The sequence below is a fragment of the Oryzias latipes genome, chromosome 18 (assembly GCF_053564925.1).
Source record: "Oryzias latipes strain Hd-rR chromosome 18, Olatipes_Hd-rR_3.1".
In the NCBI taxonomy this organism is placed as follows: domain Eukaryota; kingdom Metazoa; phylum Chordata; class Actinopteri; order Beloniformes; family Adrianichthyidae; genus Oryzias; species Oryzias latipes.
The window spans coordinates 4,349,917-4,362,582 of NC_136254.1; positions in this window are offsets into that span (position 1 = coordinate 4,349,917).

Sequence of the window (12,666 nt, forward strand, 5' to 3'; positions counted from 1 at the left end):
ATGCGTCTGATGTGTGGCTTCAAACTTAGTTTGTTATTGATGAAAACCCCTAAATTTTGAAAAATTTTCTGCAATACTTTCAATTAAGACATTATTTATTTTAATTGAGAGCTCTTTATTGGCGTTGTAGTTACCATAAACATCACTTTCGTTTATCTAAGTTCAAAGATAATTTGTTGTAATCCATCCATGATTTTATTTTGTTTAACTCTGTGTTCACCACATTAACAAGTCCCCTATGATTGTTTGTAGAATAGAATCTCTTTGTGTCATCAGCAAATAATACAAGTTTCATAAGCTTTGAAACATTGAATATGTCATTAATGTAAATATTGAATAGCAGGGGGCCCAGAATTGATCCTTGTGGGACACCACAACTTATCTCTTTGGTTTCTGATGTAAATTCATCAATCTTGACAAACTGTTTTCTTGCTGTTAAATAGCTTTTGAACCAAGTTAGCGCTATTCCTCTTATCCCATACATTTGCAGTTTTACAAGTAGGATGTCATGATTGAGAGTGTCAAATGCTATTTTAAGTCAGTGAAAATTCCAGCTGCATATTTATAATTGTCCAGAGCATTTGTGATTTACTCCACAGTATTAATGATAGCCAGTGAGGTTGATCTGTTTTCTCTTAAACCATATTGGTTTTCATTTATGATGTTATATTTCTTAATAAATATAACTCTCTTTACCCGGGTGTCCAGCACACACGGCTAAAGGTTGCCTGAAACGACTAACAAGTCGATCATCAATTTCCTGCCAAGTGTGTCCTACTGCCACTTGCACTGATGGACACCTTGTGCTCCAACATGGTATTTGTTACGGATAAACTATAACATGCATAGAAAACAGAAACAAAACACCACTTGAGCTCAGAGCAGGAAAGCCATTCAATTCAATTCAATTCAATTTTATTTATATAGCCCAAATTCACAACAACAGTTGTCTCAATGGGCTTCGTACCGGTACTTGTAAGGTAAACATACAATCAAAAAGGATCATAAATGCGTAGAATTCAATAACATGATACTAAAACTTTAACTTAACAGACTAACTAAGTTAACATCCCTGCCCTTAGACCCCCCTCCTAAAAAAACGGAATCAGACGAGCCGGAGACAGGATCCAAAGCCAGGTGTACGAGCAGCAGTAGAGGCAAGTCAGGGACGAGGTCCACGGTCAGGTACCTCCTTCCCCTTCCTCAGGGAGTGGGAAGGAGGTACAGTACATAAATGGCACTGCACCAAACAGAGGCATGGAGAACTAAATGATAGGTAATGATCAAGAATAGAAAGAGAGGAAGGGTAGAAGTAGATGAGAAAAGAGGACAGAACCCCAGAGCACCATAGTTTCCCCAGCTTCAAATTTCTAGCAGCCTACTAACAACTAATAGTTATTAAGTTTAATTTAAAAAAAATATCAGTAAGTTAAATATTCTCTGATTACTAGCTAGTCTGACAATAAGCCTGTCCAAAAAGGAATGTTCTCAGTCTAACTTTGAATGTAGAAACTATGTTGGCTTCTCTTACATGAGCTGGGAGTTTATTCCATAAAACAAGGGCTTGGTGGCTAAACACTCTACCTCCAACTGTCCTTTTACCAATTCTAGGAACCACAAGCAGTCCTGCATTTTGCGAGCGAAGTGTTCTGTTTGGATGGTAAGGGACTATGAGGTCTTTAATATAGGACGGGGCCATACCATGTAAGGCCTTTTAGGTAAGCAGGAAGATTTTATACTTGATTCTAGAATCAACTGGGTTCCAGTGAAGTGAAACTAACACAGGAGTGATGTGATCTCTTCTGCTAGTTCCTGCTAACAATATAGCTGCTGCGTTCTGAACAAGCTGGAGACTTCTTAAGGAACTCTTAGGACACACTACTAACAAAGAGTTACAGTAATCCAGCCTCGACGTAACAAATGCATACACGTGTTTTTCAGTATCACTTTTATCTCTGATCTTAGCTATATTCCGCAGGTGAAAAAGGCAGTTCTACATGCCTGAGATTTGTGAGCCTTGAATGATAAATCCTGGTCAAATAAAACCCCAAGGTTTCTAACTGTGGAATTGAAGGCTACACTTACACAATCCAGGGAGACTATCTGATCAGACAGAGCATCTCTGAGGTTTTTAGGACCTAGCATAATGACCTCTGTTTTTTCTGTGTTCAGGAGGAGGTAATTAATTGTCATCCAGGTCTTGATGTCTCCGATGCAGGCATTCAGTTTCTCTATATGGTCATTCTGGTCAGGATTAATAAATGAATACAACTGCATATCATCTGCATAACAGTGAAAATTAATACTGTGTTTCCTCATTATGTTTCCTAGGTGCCGCTGTTGTTGCCCACATAGGCATTGAAGTCTCTCAGGATGACAATGGAGTCCCCCGTTGGCGCGCTTTCCAGTATCTCCCTGAGGGACACCAAGAAGGCCGGAAACTCTGAACTGTGGTTGGGTGTAAGCTGTTCCTTCAGGCTGGGCCTGACCGAGGGCCGTGGGTGGAGTCGCGTCCACCAGGCCTCCCGCCTGCGAGCCCCAACCCCAAGCCTGCTTGTTCTCAAGGTGGGGCCCCAGTGACACAATTCAGGGACCGTAGCAGTCTTGCCTTCTGCTTCTCACAAAGGAGGTTTATGTCAAATACCGAAGCCAACTAAAGAACATGCAGACGCCCCCCCCCCCCCTTTCCATCTCACATTTGCAGTACATTGTAAAAGACGGGGGCGCGTGCAGCTGCAGGAGACGCATATTCACAGGTTCAAACTCTGATATATTAAATAATAGAAAACCAATAGCGGCTCAGATTTTTTGATATTTGAAATGGTTTCTAAGCACTGAGCCTCCGCCCCCTTTAAATTTGCGGCCCGGACAATTGCACGTGAGGCCAGTGCCTACAACTGCTGATGGCAGGGGACACGTCTGGCGCTGCAAGGTTTCAGTCCCTGGGGGTGTAGTGTGTTACTGATGGCAGTTACATTGGTCCCAGCTCTCTGCAGGTCATTAACGAGGTCTGGGAGTTCAACGCACATTAGGAGTGTCACTGTGTGCCTTAAAACGAGGGGCCCGGTTAAGCCCTGACGAGGCTGCCGCCGCCATCGCATCAGAAGGGCAGGTTGCCAACGCCACATTGAGTGGCCATCTGCTACTGTTTTCTGGTGAGCTCCTCCCCTTTCCCTCCGAAGCGGAGATGGACACCACCAGCGGTATTTTCGTTTGGTTTTACTTTGTTTTCTTCAAGATTTTGTTTGGTTGTTTTTGGTTTTCTCACACGCTTTAGTTTTAGCCAGTGGCGGACCGTGCATTACACACCCAGGCCTTCAGTAGTGGTACGTCTGAATCCCTCCACCCCTTATGAACTATTTTACGATGCAGAAATGTACTTTGTTTTGCAGATTGAACATTCCTGTAGCCACAATAAATGCCTCTAAATAAACTTTTAAAAAAATCGAATCCACTCTCCTCTCTTTCCTCAAAAAAAGTTCAGTCAGACATCTCATGCAGTAACAAATATTTATTTCCACATACTTAATATTCACATTGTTTAAGTTGGCATTCACATCTTTCGTTTGGCATAAGGCTCCGTTCAATTCCATGAGATCATTTTCCATAAAACTTTTGGGTAACAAAATCTCAAAGATCATCAACAAGAAGAAAATGTAAATTATAATGAGGTGTGTTTTCGACTTACAAGTTTGACTGCTATGTAAGACCTGGCACCATTGACCGTTGGGCTGCCCCTGTTCGAGTACAGTGCCACGAAGGGAACATACCATCTAGTGGATCTGCTATGTGTGACCCGGCACCATTGACTGTTGGGCAGATCCTGTTCGAGTACAGCGTCACGAAGGGAACACACTATCTAGTGGGGGGGTCGGGAACCCGCGGCACATGCCGCATGCGGCTCTTTAGCGCTGCCCTAGTGGCTCCCTGGAGCATTTTCAAAAATGTTTGAAAATTGGGAGTGTGATGCTGTAGTATCGCGAGACCCAGCGAGACGAGTGTGGTGAGTCGACTTGGCGGCGCGTAAGCATTTGAACAAACATTTTCGATCTTGTTTCATTTTTCCGCCATATTAAAATATTTCCTGCTAACTAACATAACCTGTTAAGAGTATTAAGCTTCTGTCAGCCTGGAGGACCTGGAGAAATTCATTGACGAGTGTTTTAATACCTGCAACATGGTGAAGCCCAGAACCGCCACCACCACCCCCTCCGCCAAGCGTGAACGGCCTGAGGACTCTCCCGGGGCTGTGTCCTCTCCAGGCAGCGGAATGAGCGATATCCTGGATTCGATTGATAAAAAGCTTTGATGGCCGCCTCAATCTGCTGGAGATCCTCCATAGAGAATTTCAAGGTCTGCGGGAGTCTCTGGAATTCAGCCAGCAGCAGGTGCGGGAGCTCGCAGCGGAGAACCAGGCCCTCAGAGAGACCGTGAAGACCCTGGGCAATGACACCGCCCGTCTCTCCGAGGAGAACCGATCCATCAAGGAAACCCTCCTGGATCTTCAGTCGAGGAGCATGAGGGACAATCTAGTGGTCGCGGGGGTTCCAGAGGAGGCAGGAGAAGACCCCGAGGCCACCGTGAGATCCTTTTTACAGGTCCACCTGAAGCTCCCCAAGGAGCAGGTGCAGAAGATCTCTTTCCACAGGGTTCACCGCCTCGGAGGAAGAAGGTCCGACCACCAGCGCCCGCGTCCTATTGTTGCTAAATTCGAACATTTCAAACAGAAGGAGTTGGTGAAGGGCCGCGGACGGGAACTCACAGGCACGCATTATAGCGTTAATGACCAGTTCCAGGCAGAAATCCTCCGCAGAAGGAAGATCCTGTTCCCGCTGAGGAGGAAGCATCTTGCTGCTGGTTCGAGAGCGGTTGTGGCCGTTGACAAACTTTACGTCGACGGCCGGCTGTTCCGGGACCCGGAGATCACCCCCTGGCTGTGCTGAAGGCTTTCAGATCCGCGCTGAGAACATCTGCGCTGCCCAGAAGAAACCCGCTAAACTAACTTCAATGAATGGAAAACCGGATCATCAATAATCCACACCTCGATCGCAGGAAAACAGTCTTTTTTTTTCCTCGTCACCTCAGTCCCACTGATGTTTCTATTGTTGTTTTGTTGTTGTTTTCGTTTTCCCTTCTATCTCTTTTTTTCTTTCCTTTACTCTCCCCCCCCTCTCCCCCCTCATTATATGTAAATCACCTGGAAGCAACTCATCCTCAGTAAGTATTTATTTATGCACGGAGCGGGCGCGCGCACACACAAGCGCACACAGGGGCGTGCACATGCGATCCCGCACACACACGCCGACATACTGCAATCACCTCACACAGGCTCTCATAGGACGCACGCGACACGCAGCTCACATAGCCAGAAAACGTTCACGCGCACAGCGCTTCTCAATGCGGGCACGCGCACACGGACTGGTACACAAGCACTACTTAGCTTTACACCTTTTCAGTCAGAGCAGTTATGAACAGTCTTAACATCGTTAGCTGGAATGTGCGTGGACTTGGCTCTGAGCCAAAGAGACTGAAAGTGTTAAATCACCTGGATGGTCTAAAAGCAGATATAGCTCTACTGCAGGAGACCCATTTATCAAATTCTTTGAATCACCTTATGTGCTGCTTACAATTTCCAGTTATATACTCTGCCAGTTACAACTCCAAACAACGAGGAGTTGCTGTTTTAATTAATAAAAATCTTAATTTTACTCATAAGGATACAGTTACTGACCCAGAAGGCAGATTTGTAATCATTAATATATCCATTCAGAATAAGGACTTTTGTATAGTGAGTGTATATGGCCCTAATGTTGACGACTCTTCCTTCTTTCACAGATTCTTCACCTCACTCTCAGTTCACTCTGACTCCACAATCATTATAGGAGGAGACGTCAACCTTGTTTTGGACCCTGAACTTGACAGACTCAGCACAGCAGCAAATCAGCGTACATGGCGGTCTGCAAGTATTCTAAAGCAGTACATGAATGATCTGGGTCTCTGCGACGCGTGGCACTCATGTCACCCAAGCACTAAAGGGTTCACCTTTTTTTCTCCAGTTCACCATTCACACTCCCGTTTAGACTATTTATTAATCAGTAACTCTCTTTTAAAAAATATTCAAAGCTCCAATATCCATCCAATTATTATCAGTGATCATGCACCAGTCTCTGTAAACATTTCTAGGGAAAAATCCACACCCTCTGGTACAACCTGGAGGTTTAATACGTCTCTTTTAAAGGACCAGGAATTTCTTGAATTCTTTAAAAATGAGTGGGCAACCTTCTTAGACTTCAACAATACTCCAGACATCCCACCGTGCGTTCTTTGGGAAGCAGCAAAGGCAGTCATGAGAGGGAAAATCATTTCTTATTCAACGCACAAAAAACGCAAAGAGAAAGCAGATTTATTAGAATTAGAAAATAAAATCAAAACCCTGGAGACTGCTTATGCTGCTTCTGCACAGGAACACATTCTGGGAGATCTGAAAAATTTAAAGCTGCAGTTAAATGACATCATTAATAAACAAACACAATTTCAAATACAAAGGCTACGACTTGAAAGATTTGCAAAACTCTAATAAATCTGGCAAATTTCTGGCTAATCAGCTTAAAATTAACAGAGAAAAATCATCAATCACCTCTATTATGGACCAAACAGGAAATGTCACCCATGACCCGGTCAAAATTAATAACGCATTTGAAAACTTTTATAAAAACCTGTACACACCGCAGATCAATCCGTCAGAGCAAAGTATTGACTCATTTCTTAATAATGTAAACCTACCCAGGCTAAATGAGGATCAAATCACAAACTTAGATTCTCCGCTCTCGCTGTCTGAACTTCATGAAGCTCTGTTACTTATGCCCAATGGTAAAGCACCAGGGCCTGACGGCTTTCCTGCTGAGTTTTATAAAGAATTCTGGGAACAACTGGCACCAACATTTTATAAAACTGTCACATCTATTAATGAGAGCCAATCAATGCCACCTAACATGAACTCAGCCAACATAATTCTTCTTCTAAAACCAGACAAAGATCCCACTAGTCCTTCAAGCTATCGCCCTATTTCTCTAATCAATGCAGATGTAAAAATTATCTGCAAAGCACTAGCACAGAGAATAGAAAAAATCACTCCTCACATAATTCACTTCGACCAGACTGGATTCATCAAAGGCAGACACTCGGATGATAATGTCCGTAGACTAGTTAATATAATAGACTTTGCCACCATTGAAAACCAGGAAATGACGGTACTATCGCTGGATGCTGAAAAAGCCTTTGACAGAGTTAATTGGAAGTTCCTTATTGCTGCCCTCCATAAGTTTGGTTTTGGAGAAGCATTCATCAATTGGATCAAAATATTATATCACAACCCCAATGCATCAGTTAGAACTAATAAACAGACTTCAAACAGGTTTTTTCTTGGAAGAGGAACCAGACAGGGCTGCCCACTCTCTCCTTCTCTTTTTGCTATATTCATTGAGCCTTTAGCTGCAGCAATAAGACAGAATGAGAGCATTATAGGAATAAAACCAAACACAGCCATCATAAAATTAGTCTTTATGCGGATGACATATTACTGTTTTTAAGGAATTTACATTCTGTAAATGAAACAGCAATGATCATAAATGAATTCTCCTCCATATCAGACTATTCCATTAACTGGAATAAGTCTGTTTTATTACCACTCAACAGGAATATGGAACAAAGACTCACAATTCCAGTTAAAACAGGAAATATCAAATATCTGGGTATCTACTTTTCCCCCAAACTATCAGAACTGGTGCAGCTAAACCACACCCCATTACTGAAAAGCAAACAGGACGATCTAACACGCTGGACCAACCTGCCTCTGTCCCTTATGGGCAAGGTAGCCACGGTTAAAATGAAAATCTTACCCAAAGTTAATTATCTCTTCTCAATGATTCCCACACAACCGCCATTAAAATGGTTCAAAACATTAGACTCATCCATATCAAGCTTTCTATGGAACAACAAACCTGCAAGAATTAGTCTAAAAACTTTAAAATCTGCAAAAAGCTGTGGAGGATTAGAACTACCTAATTTCCACAAATACTTTCTTGCAAATAGATTACAATATATCTTAAAATGGTTAAAAAATAATCCAGAAACCAACTCATGGTTAGACTTGGAACAGGCGTTATGTGGAAAGATCAACCTGTCACAGCTACCATTTATTAGCCAAACAGTTAAAAAACAGGATTGTTTCAAAAGCATTAATATAAATGCCACCTTAACAGCCTGGTGGGAATTTCTCAAAATATCAAAATCATCAATTCAACCGTGCAAAATGACACCCATCTGGAACAACCCGGACATCCTTATTAACAAAAAAATGATTCACTTCCCAGCTTGGCAAGCAGGGGGCATAAAACAACTAGAGCACGTAATTATTGATAGAAGATTCATAACTCCCCAGGAACTTCAAGACAAACATGGAATAAATAACTTCTTGGAATATCAGCAACTTAAATCAAGTATTACTAAAAAGTATAAAATTAAAGACGACAATTTAAGGCTACCAGATGTAGTTACCACTCTGATTAATTTTTCAATGAATAGAACTCTCTCCAAAATATACAAACTTTTATGTAATTTAGATAACAATATTGCCTTTCCAACAAAAAAATGGGATGCAGATTTGAGCATCAGCACAGATGAAAGATTCTGGTCAGAACTCTGTCTAAACACCTTTAAACTGACAAAAAGTCCAAATCTGCAGCTAATCCATCTCAAAACTCTTCACAGAATTTACTACACTGGACAGAGGATGTTCAAGATGGGTCTCAGTAACTCAGACATTTGCGAGCACTGTGACAATAATCTACCCGACAGCTACATGCACGCACTGTGGTTCTGCACTCCTGTCCAGGCTCTCTGGCAGCAGGTATGTGCCGATTTATCAGTCTGGCTTAAGGTTTCAATCACTGCCTCACCGTCACTTTGTGTGCTTGGTGACATGAGTACCATCGATATAGAAGAAGGATTAGCATCTATCATTTTCATAACTCTTTGTATTGCCAAAAAAACTATTTTAATAAATTGGAAAAACAAGAAAAATATAAACATAAGTCAACACAGAAATCTGCTGTTTGATCATATCAGCTTGGAAAAAATGTCAGCCCAAAGCTCAAGTAACTTTGAAAGAATTCAGTCTCTCTGGTCTCCTGTGGTTGACTCCATGACTTAGGGCCGTGGTTTGGGGTGGGGTCGGGGCTTCCGGTGCCTGGCGGGGGCGGGCTGGGGCGCTGCGTGGTCCTCTGGGCTTGGGTGTGGGGGTGCGTGGTGGGGGGGTGGGGTGGTGGTCTGGCTTGGCTTGGGGGGGTGGTCCCTTTGCCTGTGCTGGGGGGGGTTGGCGGGGGGCCCTGCTCGGGTGGGGGGGGCCCAGCGGCGCCGGATGGGCTGCCCATCTGCACCTGGGGCTGGGATCGGCCCTTCCCTGGCTCTGGGACGGGACGGGACAACCCTCTCGGGGCCCCCGGTCGCTCTGGGTGTCACCCGCTTCGGCTGCAGGGTCTGGGATGGGGTGGGGTGGGGGGCTTGTCGGCCCTGTCCTGTGGGGGGGCGTTCTGGGGGGGAGGGGGGGCCCATTATTAGTACGGGTCGGGGGGGCTAGCGGGTCGGGGTCTCCGCTGAGGCAATCAGTGGTTGCCTCGGCCGGTTGGCCTCCTCGGTCCCGTCGAGGCCTGACCAGAGCTCTTCTAGGGCCGGCGTCTGGGGGTGGGGGCCTGGGCTTGCTCCGGGGGGGGGCGACGCTTTCTGGCTCCTCTCTCTCTGTGTGGGGTGGGTGGTGCCGGGCCTGGGGTGTCGGCGCCTCCGGGGGTGGGCCCCTGGGCTGGGTGACCCTGGCCCCTTTGCTGGGGGTGGGCTGGGGGACGGCTGTTTGACCACCGGGGGACAGTCTACCAGCTGTCCCCAACTTACCCCCTTCCTTATATAACCTCATATTAGGGTGAGGGGGTGGGGGGTCTAGCCTGCGATGCGCCTTGGGGGGGGGCTACTTGGGAGTGGCCCCCCTCCTATGGTTGCCGTATGGAGTGGGCCCCCACTCTTTCGGTTTTATTTGCACCTTAGACATGTAGGGTCCTTGGTAGGGGGGGTGCTTGGACATCACTGCAAGCAAGCAGCAGATGTCCTCCTGGCACCCTACCCGCCAATTTTAACCGCACCTTAGACATTTAGGGCCCCTTGGTGTGGAGGGTGAGGGGACATCACTGTGAGTAATCAGGAGATGTCCCCTTAGTGCCCTACTCGCCAATTTTAACTGCACCCCCCTTAGTACACACACCCCTCCCCCTTCAATATATACATTCAAACATAAACACACACACATGCACACAAACACCCTCTCACCCATACACGCACACACATTTTACAAGGAAGGTGGGACCTGGGTCCATCTGTCCCCTACCCCTTCCCTGGTGGGGGGTGTGGGCCCCTTGGCGATGGCGGCCGTGTCCCTTGGGTGCCGGCTCCCTGGGCCCGGCGGTGCTCTCTCCGCGCGGTGGGGGGGTTCATATTACACCTGAGCCGGGGGTGTTCGTGTCCCTGGGGGGTGGGTCCTGGTCCTTGCCCCTGGGCGCTGGGCCCCGCCAAACTTCCAACATGGCCGAGCCTGGTCGGGCCATATTTATAACACCCCTTGTGGGCCGCCCTTTTTTCCCCGGGGTTCCCCCCTCCTGGGCGGGGGCGGCGGGCCCCTGCCTTGCTCCTACCTGGACCAACCGTGGGCCGGGTGGGTGGCTGCCTGGAGTGCGGAGCGGGTCTCCCTTGGGGGGTCCTAGCTCGTACCTGGGGTCGGGGCGGGGGGATGCCCGGAACTCCTGGGTGGTGGTGGGGTGCTCGTCTGGGGCTGTGGGCGTCCCTCTCCGGTGGGGCCCTGCGTTGGGCTCTTCCGGCGCGGCAGGGGGCTGCTTTCCTGGCTGGGCTGGGGCGGCGCTCTCTTTCCCTCTGCGCCTCCCTGCTCTCTGGCTCTGGGGGCCTCGCGGCGGTCCTGCTGGCCCTGGCCTGGGTGGCGGTCTTGGTCGCCCGGGGGGCGGTTGTTCCCTGCCTGTTCCCGTGTGGCGTTGGGGGAGTTCCGGCTGCCGCTGCTGCTGCGGCGGGGGTATGGGTGTGGGGGTGGCTGGGCGCTCCTCCTCCTTCTTTTCACATTCCACCATCCATTTTAGAAGAACATAAACACTCACCTGAGCACAGGTGTTAGCTCACCTTTGCACTAATAGTTTGCATGATTGAATGAATGAAAGATTTCACACTAGTTGGTTTAAAGGCATAGGTATGCGTTCGTGAACACTATCTGTTTTGTGTGCATGTTGACATGTGGACATTTTTGCGGCTAGCAGGTGTGTTAATAATATTTGAGTGTGTGTGAACAGGCCCCGCCCTTTTTGTACTACATTTGAACCGTACCGTAACGATAAACAACCAGTAAGCCTGTCTGCTCTATGCTGCTTCATGGTCTTACCCCCTTTCCCCTCCGATTATCACCCTCCTACCCCCCCCTCTCTCTAACGTCCCTCTCTCTTCTTCCCCTCTTTCCTTTTCCGTCCGGTCCAACACCAAAGATTTTCAAACATGATTGAAATTAATAAAGTTTGGCCTCAATTACAAAAGGGGTTTATTCAGACATACCTTTGGTTTGTCTGAAGATTAATAACCCCTCTTGTTAAAATAAAATATGTCCAACACAAGAGGCCCTCAGCTCTCATCTGTTTGCCTAGCTGTTGGACAGGACAAGTTAAAAAAAAAAAAAAAAAAAAAAAAAATGTTTGAAAATGTATAAAGATGGTGGAGAGAAATATATTTTTTTGTTTTAATACGGTTTCTGTAGGAGGAAAAACGAGACAAACATTCTTAACGTTTTCCAATGCTGTAAAAATGTGTAGAATAAATATTGTAACGCCCAGCAGGTACGTCACTTGCAGCGCGAAATACAGGAGCCAAGCTGTCAACAAGTTGAACTGTCAATCAACTGGTTGCACTGGAGAACTGTCCGTGTCACATACACCGCACAACTCCGAACAGTCTCAGAGAGGAGGAGGCAGAAAGAGAAGCTGACAGTACAGTCTCTTTTCTGACACCACAATCCCATTTATTTTGACCACGGACCACATTGAACATTGCACAGGCGTCATCAACCTCTCCCCCTCCCACACTCATGGTTCAACATAAAGAAACAACATAACAGGAAGGATAAACTAAGGTGGAACAACAAAACTGCCACATGAAAACAAACGCGGGCAAACAGAAACGCTCATGCTAAGCCCTAATTAGATCAGGAGACCGCGTCCCACAATCCCCTGCTGCTAACAGACCTAAAATGCACATGACCGCCACTACAATATTAAATTTCAACATTTCTGTCAACGAATATTTGCATCGTAGCCTGCAACACACGTTTCCACCAGCAGGGCTTTTATTTTTATTTTATTTTTAACTTTTAGCGGACCGCTAGGCAGGTGGCTGATGTAAATCCAACCACCGTCAGTTCCGTGCATTGCTTGATGAAGTTGAAAGCGAAAATTCTGATCTCCTGCTACACTACAAAGTCCGATGGCTGTCCAGGGGTGATGGTGGCGTCACTTTGTCGTCTGTTTTGAACACGTGAAAACATTCCTGAAAAGCAAAGACCTGAACTACCCGCAA